General features: G+C 40.4%; 1 non-coding gene across 1 annotated transcript; it reads left to right on the top strand.

Annotated features, from left to right (window-relative positions):
• The first annotated feature begins 239 nt into the window (after positions 1–239).
• LOC138093204 (U6 spliceosomal RNA) lies at positions 240–346 on the top strand. The gene has a single exon (XR_011146018.1). It is a non-coding gene; the product is annotated as a U6 spliceosomal RNA (small nuclear RNA).
• The last annotated feature ends 7,532 nt before the right edge of the window (positions 347–7,878 follow it).

Raw genomic sequence — 7,878 nt, 5'->3', positions numbered from 1 at the left:
ACACAAAAGTTCAGATGAACTATATTGATTCACAGTATTTATTTTGATTTTTAGGTAATTATTTTATTTAATATTCTTTCATTTGGCCGCATCAGGTCTTAGCTGCGGCATGTGGGATCTAGTTCCCTGACCAGGGATTGAACCTGGGGACCCCCTGCATTGGGAATACAGAGTCGTAACCACTGGATCACCAGGCAAGTCCCTACAGGTAATTATTTTAATCAGTATTAGAAAATACAGTGCTCGCTTCGGCAGCACATATACTAAAATTGGAACGATACAGAGAAGATTAGCATGGCCCCTGCACAAGGATGACACACAAATTCGTGAAGTGTTCCATATTTTTATGTTTGGGAATGCATGTACACCCGTGGTGGATTCATGTCAATGTATGGCAAAACCAATACAGTATTCTAAAGTAAAATAAAGTAAAAATAAAAATTAAAAATAAAATAAGACATTTCACACCCACAAAAAAAGAAAAAAAAACAGAAAATACAACAAATTAAACCTGTGATTTAACTCAAGAAAAGTAAATATAAATTGACTTATATAAAAAAAAGGTAAATAATTCAGATGGTACTCAGGTATGGTAAAAATTATGAAGCCTGAATAGTTGAAGAATGGCTGGATTTATTCCAAGGAAATGAAGTCCTTAAACTGCCACTTCACTTCTACGTCTACTGCAACCCAGCTTCAGATGCACAGATTGGACCTAAGGACCACCACTATCCAGCCCATGCTCTAGGCTAACTTTTAAATGTGGGCAAATTCACCATACAAAATTCACAAACAACATCAGCAGAAGTAATAATGCCAAAGCAGTGGTGGTATTGGATGGAGCAGTGAACAGGAGGAAAATGCTGAGCTTTGTTCCTTAATGTAGTAGGGTTAGTAGAAATTTTATTTTTAAAATGCCCTTTATTGTTTTTAAATTATTGCTTGTGCAACCAAAAAGTAAGATAAAAAATTGCAAGTAGAACTCAATTTGTTTTACAGTCCAGATAGTTTAAAACAGCTTCTTATTAAAAGCACTCTTATGTAATGACTTACCTGGTTGTCCGGTGGCTAAGACTCCATGCTTTTAATGCATGGGGCCTGGGTTAGATCCCTGGTCAGGGAACTAGATCCCACAGGTGCAACTAAAGATCCTAAGTACTGCAGCTGTGCAGCAACTAAGACCTGGTGCAAATAAATAAAAATAAATATTTTTTAAAAAAGCACCTTTATGTAAATCATCATCATTTTAGTAAATAAATGCAGGCCTACAAATCCAAAGGACAGAAATGGTCATATAAGCTAAAGGGGACAGACATCAGGATATATCCTTTTTGAATATGAATAGCAGGAGTAGTTTTAATCTTTAAAAGAAATTTTAAAGAGTAGTTTAAACAGCATATCAACATTACAAATCACTATAGGAAATAGATAATATTCCTTGATCTTTGTAGTTCTACTATTTATTCTTATAGTTATTCACTCATTCATTCAAAAATACTTAAGTGCTTACTATATGTGTAAGGAATTACTGCCAGCAGTGAAAAACAAACACTTTCCATCATTGGTCATTGGTTTGTTTAACCTAAGAATAAAAGAAGCAAATAATAATAATAATTTTGCCATTTTTGTACTAAAATGCACAACTTCTTAGAAATTTTCAACGTTATTCTAATAATGTCGTTACTGTCTCCTCTTGGTTCTTACTTTATACACTATTCAACAAAGCTGATTGGTCATTGTGGCAGGCAGAATAATGTCCCCCAAATATGTCTACATCCTAATCCCCCAAACCTATGACTATGTTATCTTACATGGCCAAAGGGACTGTTCAGGTGTGATTAAGTTAAAGTTCCAAGGTGGGGGGATTGTTCTGGATTATCCAGGTGGACCCACTGGAACCACAAGTCCTTATATGAAGAAAGGGAGAAGGTCAGAGAACAGATGTGGCAATAATGGAAGCAGAGGGATGTGGCCAGGAGCCAAGGAGTATGGGCAGCCTTTAGAAGGTGGAAAAGGAAAAAACAGACTTTTCCCTAAGACCTTCAGAAGGACCAGAGACAGCTCTGCTGACAACTTGATTTTAGGACTGCCAGGGAATTCTCACTGAGTTTACTTTTTGAAGAGTCGCCATAAGCGGCAATGTACAAGGGTTTCAGTTTCTCCCAACCCTTGCCTGCTCTAGTTCTTTTCTGTGCTGTTGCCTTTTTTTTTTTATCATGGCTATCCTAATGGCTGTGAAGCACCATCTCCTTGTGCTTTGATTGCGTTTCTCTAGCGATCAGCAATAATGAGCATTTTTTCACATGGTTATTGGATCTTTTGTTTTAGCTGGCTTTCTCTGACACTGCTCTGGCACCGCCTCTCTATTGCCAGGAGGAAGTGAAAGTCCACTACGAGCCTCCCTCAGCTGTCCCTTGTTACTGTTGGGCGGGGCTGGGAATTCCAGCTCCCAGGTGCTCTCCACTAGCACAGTGACAAGTGGCCTTGTCGCCACTGTGAGATGGCGAGCATCCTGATGTTCTGAATTGCCACCACCCCGGTGAGGAGAAAACAGTGCCTTGGTTACTGCCTGCTGGGTATGGAAGTGTAGGCTTCCCTGAGATCTCTGTGACACCACAGTGGTGGTGGTGGGAATACCAAGGTGCCCCATGAGTCTTGTGGGGGTGGAATCACAGGCTTCCCCCTTGGCCTTTGCTGGTGTGGTTGTGAGTAGGACCACAGTTTAGTTTCTTCTCTGGTGTTTGGCTGGAATAGATTATTGTCTGAAGCTTTTCTGTCTTCCCAGGATGCCCCTTTTCTTCAGCTTCTGGCTAGAAGGAGCAGACTTTTGCTGGATCTTGTTTTTGATCTGTTGCCTGTTAGCTTATCCGGGTTGCCGACTTCTTCATTTCCAACTGGGGATATATGACGCAAGAGGAAAACCCAGGGAACTTAACCACCAAGTCCATCTCCAAGTTCCTAGTACCTGTACCTCTCAGTGTTCTTGGGTTTGCTGTATACATAACATGCAGGGGTTTGAGTTGTACTAAGTGGGAGAAATAGGGAAAGCGTGTCTATTCTCTCTTCCCAGAAGAGACTAACTAATGTGCGTGGTATATAACTTATTAACCAATCTAATTTTGGCAGGCATTTAAGTTGTCTCAAAATAACGAGGAAAGGAATGTGCACTGAGGGGAGTGGGGATGGGGAAGGGAAGAGAGGTGGGCAAGAGGGACAGAGTTTTGGGTTCTTGTGCTATTACATGTCCAGCCTAAAACTCTTCACTGGAATTGTTGGGTCAAAGGATGTATGCAATCTAATTCTTCATACTGCTAAAATAGCCTCAAAAATATTACACCTAACTCCCAACCACATAAGAGTATGTTTTCTTACCAAGTATTATAAAGTTTTGTAATCTTTAATCATCACCTGATGGAAAATTGTTCTCTTAAGTTGTTTGTATGTGCTATTTTACTTTCTCAATTGGATCCAAAGCAAGAATCGTGCCCCCTTTAATTTTCTTTGTGTCTGCAAGGACCCAGCACTATACCATACTAGTTATTTATTTCTTGTTAATGCTTTTAGCCGGGAGAAATATCAATAACCTCAGATATGCAGATGATCCCACCCTTATGGCAGAAAGCGAAGAAGAACTAAAGAGCCTCTTGATGAAAATGAAAGAGGAGAGTGAAAAAGTTGGTTTAAACTAAACATTCAGAAAACTAAGATCAGGGCATCTAGTCCCATCACTTCATGGCAAATAGACTGGAAACAATGGAAACAGTGACAGACTTTATTTTCTTGGAATCCAAAATCACTGAAGATGGTTATGGCAGCCATGAAATTAAAAGATGCTTGCTCCTTGAAAGAAAAGCTATGACCAACCTAGACAGCATATGAAAGAGCAGAGACATTACTTTGCCAACAAAGGTCCGTCTAGTCAAAGCTATGGTTTTTCTAGTAGTCATATATGAATATGAGAGTTGGGCCATAAAGAAAGCTGAGTGCCAAATAACTGATGCTTTTGAACTGTGGTGTTGGAGAAGACTCCTGGGAGTCCCTTGGACTGCAAGGAGATCCAACCAGTCCATGCTAAAGGAAATCAGTCCTGAATATTCATTGGAAGGACTGATGCTGAAGCTGGAACTCCAATACTTTGGCCACCTGATGCAAAGAACTGACTCATTTGAAAAGACCTGATGCTAGGAAAGACTGAGGACGAGATGGTTGGATGGTATCACCAACTCAATGGACATGAGTTTGAGTAAGCTCTGAGAGTTGGTGATGGACAGGGAAGCCTGGCATGCAGCAGTCCATGGGGTCTCAGAGTCGGACACGACTGAGCGATTGAACTGAACTGAACTGAATGCTTTTAGCAGTTTAAATAAAAGATTTGAGCTGATAATACAGAACTCTGACCAAGTTTCATTTCTTCAAATAAAACATAAATTTTCAAAAATGTTTAAAGGCAGGTTCTGTCAAAGTGTTGTCTATCATTGTTTAGTTGTTAAGTTGTGTCCAACTCTTGCAACCCCATGGACTGAGCCTGGCAGGCTCCCCTGTCCATGGGGTTTTTCCCGGAAAGAATACTGGAGTAGGCTGCCATTTCTTCCCCCTGGGGATCTTCCTGACTCAGGGATCAAAACCACATCTCCTGCTTGGCAGGAGGATTCTTTTACTACTGAGTCACCTGGGAAACTGTGTTGACTATAGACTAACCTGAATCAAAATCACACCAGGGTAATGGCTAATTCTAACACCTCCTAACCTGAAGGATTGGGGAAGATGCTTTGCCACCTACATGTAATATTCTTGCCAAAAATATTGAAGACGAATCTATAATGAAGGAATGATCAGAGAAATTCAAAGTGAGGGACATTCTAAAACAAAGAAACAAACTGGTCTGGAATCTTCAAAAATGTCAGTGTTATGACAGGCAAGTGCAACAGCCAAACCAGATTTATGAGGTCAAAGAAAGGCAATGCCAAAAAATGCTCAAACTACCACACAATTGCACTCATCTCACACGCTAGTAAAGTAATGCTCAAAATTCTCCAAGCCAGGTTTCAGCAATATGTGAACCATGAACTTCCTGAAGTTCAAGCTGGTTTTAGAAAAGGCAGAGGAACCAGAGATCAAATTGTCAACATCCGCTGGATCATGGAAAAACCAAGAGAGTTCCAGAAAAACATCTATTTCTGCTTCATTGACTATGCCAAAGCCTTTAACTGTGTGGATCACAATAAACTGTCGAAAATTCTGAAAGAGATGGGAATACCAGACCACCTGACCTGCCTCTTGAGGAACTTGTATGCAGGTCAGGAAGCAACAGTTAGAACTGGACATGGAACAACAGACTGGTTTCAAATAGGAAAAGGAGTACGTCAAGGCTGTATGTTGTCACCCTGCTTATTTAACTTCTATGCAGAGTACATCATGAGAAACGCTGGACTGGAAGAAACACAAGCTGGAATCAAGATTGCTGGGAGAAATATCAATAACCTCAGATATGCAGATGACACGACCCTTATGGCAGAAAGTGAAGAGGAAGTAAAAAGCCTCTTGATGAAAGTGAAAGTGGAGAGTGAAAAAGTTGGCTTAAAGCTCAACATTCAGAAAACGAAGATCATGGCATCTCGTCCCATCACTTCATGGGAAATAGATGGGGAAACAGTGTCAGACTTCATTGTTTTGGGCTCCAAACTCACTGCAGATGGTGACTGCAGCCATGAAATTAAAAGACGTTTACTCCTTGGAAGAAAAGTTATGACCAACCTAGATAGCATATTCAAAAGCAGAGACATTACTTTGCGGACTAAGGTCCGTCTAGTCAAGGCTATGGTTTTTCCAGTGGTCACGTATGGATGTGAGAGTTGGACTGTGAAGAAGGCTGAGCGCCGAAGAATTGATGCTTTTGAACTGTGGTGTTGGAGAAGACTCTTGAGGACCCCTGGACTGCAAGGAGATCCAACCAGTCCATTCTGAAGATCAGCCCTGGGATTTCTTTGGAAGGAATAATGCTAAAGCTGAAACTCCAGTACTTTGGCCACCTCATGCGAAGAGTTGACTCATTCGAAAAGACTCTGATGCTGGGAGGGATTGGGGGCAGGAGGAGAAGGGGACGACAGAGGATGAGATGGCTGGATGGCATCACGGACTCGATGGACGTGAGTCTGAGTGAACTCCGGGAGTTGGTGATGGACAGGGAGGCCTGGCGTGCTGCGATTCATGGGGTCGAAAAGAGTCAGACATGACTGAGCGACTGAACTGAAGAGAACTGAAGACACACAAGCACACACTACACCCACATACAATGTATACACACATATATGTAATAGAATTTCTGATGAGAAAATCCTAGATTTTTGTTTTTAAGGTCACAAAGTAAATTACTGGGACATTTGAGAAGTGTTGAATACTGTTACAGTTATTATTACATCAATAGTAAATTTGGGAGTAATAATGATACTTCTGTGCTTTTATGAAAAGAGTATCATTGTTTTTAGGATGCAGTGCTGAAGCATTAGGACTGAAGAGTCACTACGTTTGTGACTTTCAGAAGTTAAGAAAAAGTCACGGATAAATATGAGAGAAAACAAATGTAGTGAACTGTTAACAATTGGTGTGTGAAACATTTGGCATTTGTTGCATTTTCTTGCAACTCTTCCTTAGGTTTAGAATTTTCCAAAATAAAAAGCTGGCCCCACCTCAGATTAGATCACTGGATCTGGGTTGGGAGGATGGAGTCGCACATAATCTGCATTTCAGAGAGCTCTTCCTATTGATTTTTACCCATACCATGGTTTAAGATGTATTGATTTCAAGTACAACAATGTATCTTTATTTCAGTTTTTATAAGGGTAGAGCTAGAAAAACCTCCATATCTTGATTACACAATAGAACTTAATAACCTTGGATTAATGAGTATAAACTTGTCCTTGTTCAACACCCCATTCCATGGTCCTCCTCAATTTTTTCCATTTTTTCAACTCTATTAATATCTTTACCTATCTTCACATAGATGTTTTAAAAGTCATTGTGAAGGGCAATTCCCTGGTGTTCCTGTGGTTAGGACTCAGTAATTTCAGTGCCAAAAGCCCAGGTTCAATCTATGGTTGCGGAACTAAGATCCCACAAGCCAAGCAGCAAAGGAAAATAAGTTATTGTGAAGAAAGCGGCAGGGAGTGCCACTGTCCAAATTGCTTCAGTGGACATTGCTGCCGTTCAAGCAGAATCTAGCCTCTTAATTTCCTCCAGTAACCGAATAATAAAGAGGCACTGTTCCTGTTCAGTTCAAGGCAATTCTTCCTAAACACTTATAGATGGATGTATTATCTTGTGTTTACTAAATAATACACGACATTAATAAGTAATAAATGAACTAAAGATCCAAAGTGAAAGTTATTCAGTTATGCCTGATTCTTTGTGACCCCCCTGGATAGCCTGCTCCTCTGTCCATGGACTTCTCCAGGCAAGAATACTGGAGTGGGTAGCCATTCCCTTCTCCAAGGGATCCTACTGACCCAGGGATCAAACCCAACTCTCCTGTATTGTAGGCAGATGCTTTACCACCTGAGCCACCAGAGAAGCCAGCCCAAAAGATCCAAACACACCTTAACAAACTTTTGTGTATCAACAGTTTACCAAGACATTCCTTTAAATGCATAGCTGTTGCTTAAAAATCAGCTGAGGCCTTAAACCAATGTTAGATTGGCAAGAAGGCACACAATGTAGTTGTTGTTGAATGTCGCTGAATCATGAGAATACTGGGTCCTTTCTATAGGGTTACATCACCCAACATAAAGCATACTCTTTTAATGTTTTGTTACTGTTTTTTCATGTCATACTGACAAATCTATACTAATTCCTTGATTCCTCTGCTGAACATTGACTTATAAT

Source organism: Capricornis sumatraensis, chromosome 1, assembly GCF_032405125.1.
Source record: "Capricornis sumatraensis isolate serow.1 chromosome 1, serow.2, whole genome shotgun sequence".
Taxonomy (NCBI): domain Eukaryota; kingdom Metazoa; phylum Chordata; class Mammalia; order Artiodactyla; family Bovidae; genus Capricornis; species Capricornis sumatraensis.
This window is presented reverse-complemented; position numbering and strand designations above follow the sequence as displayed.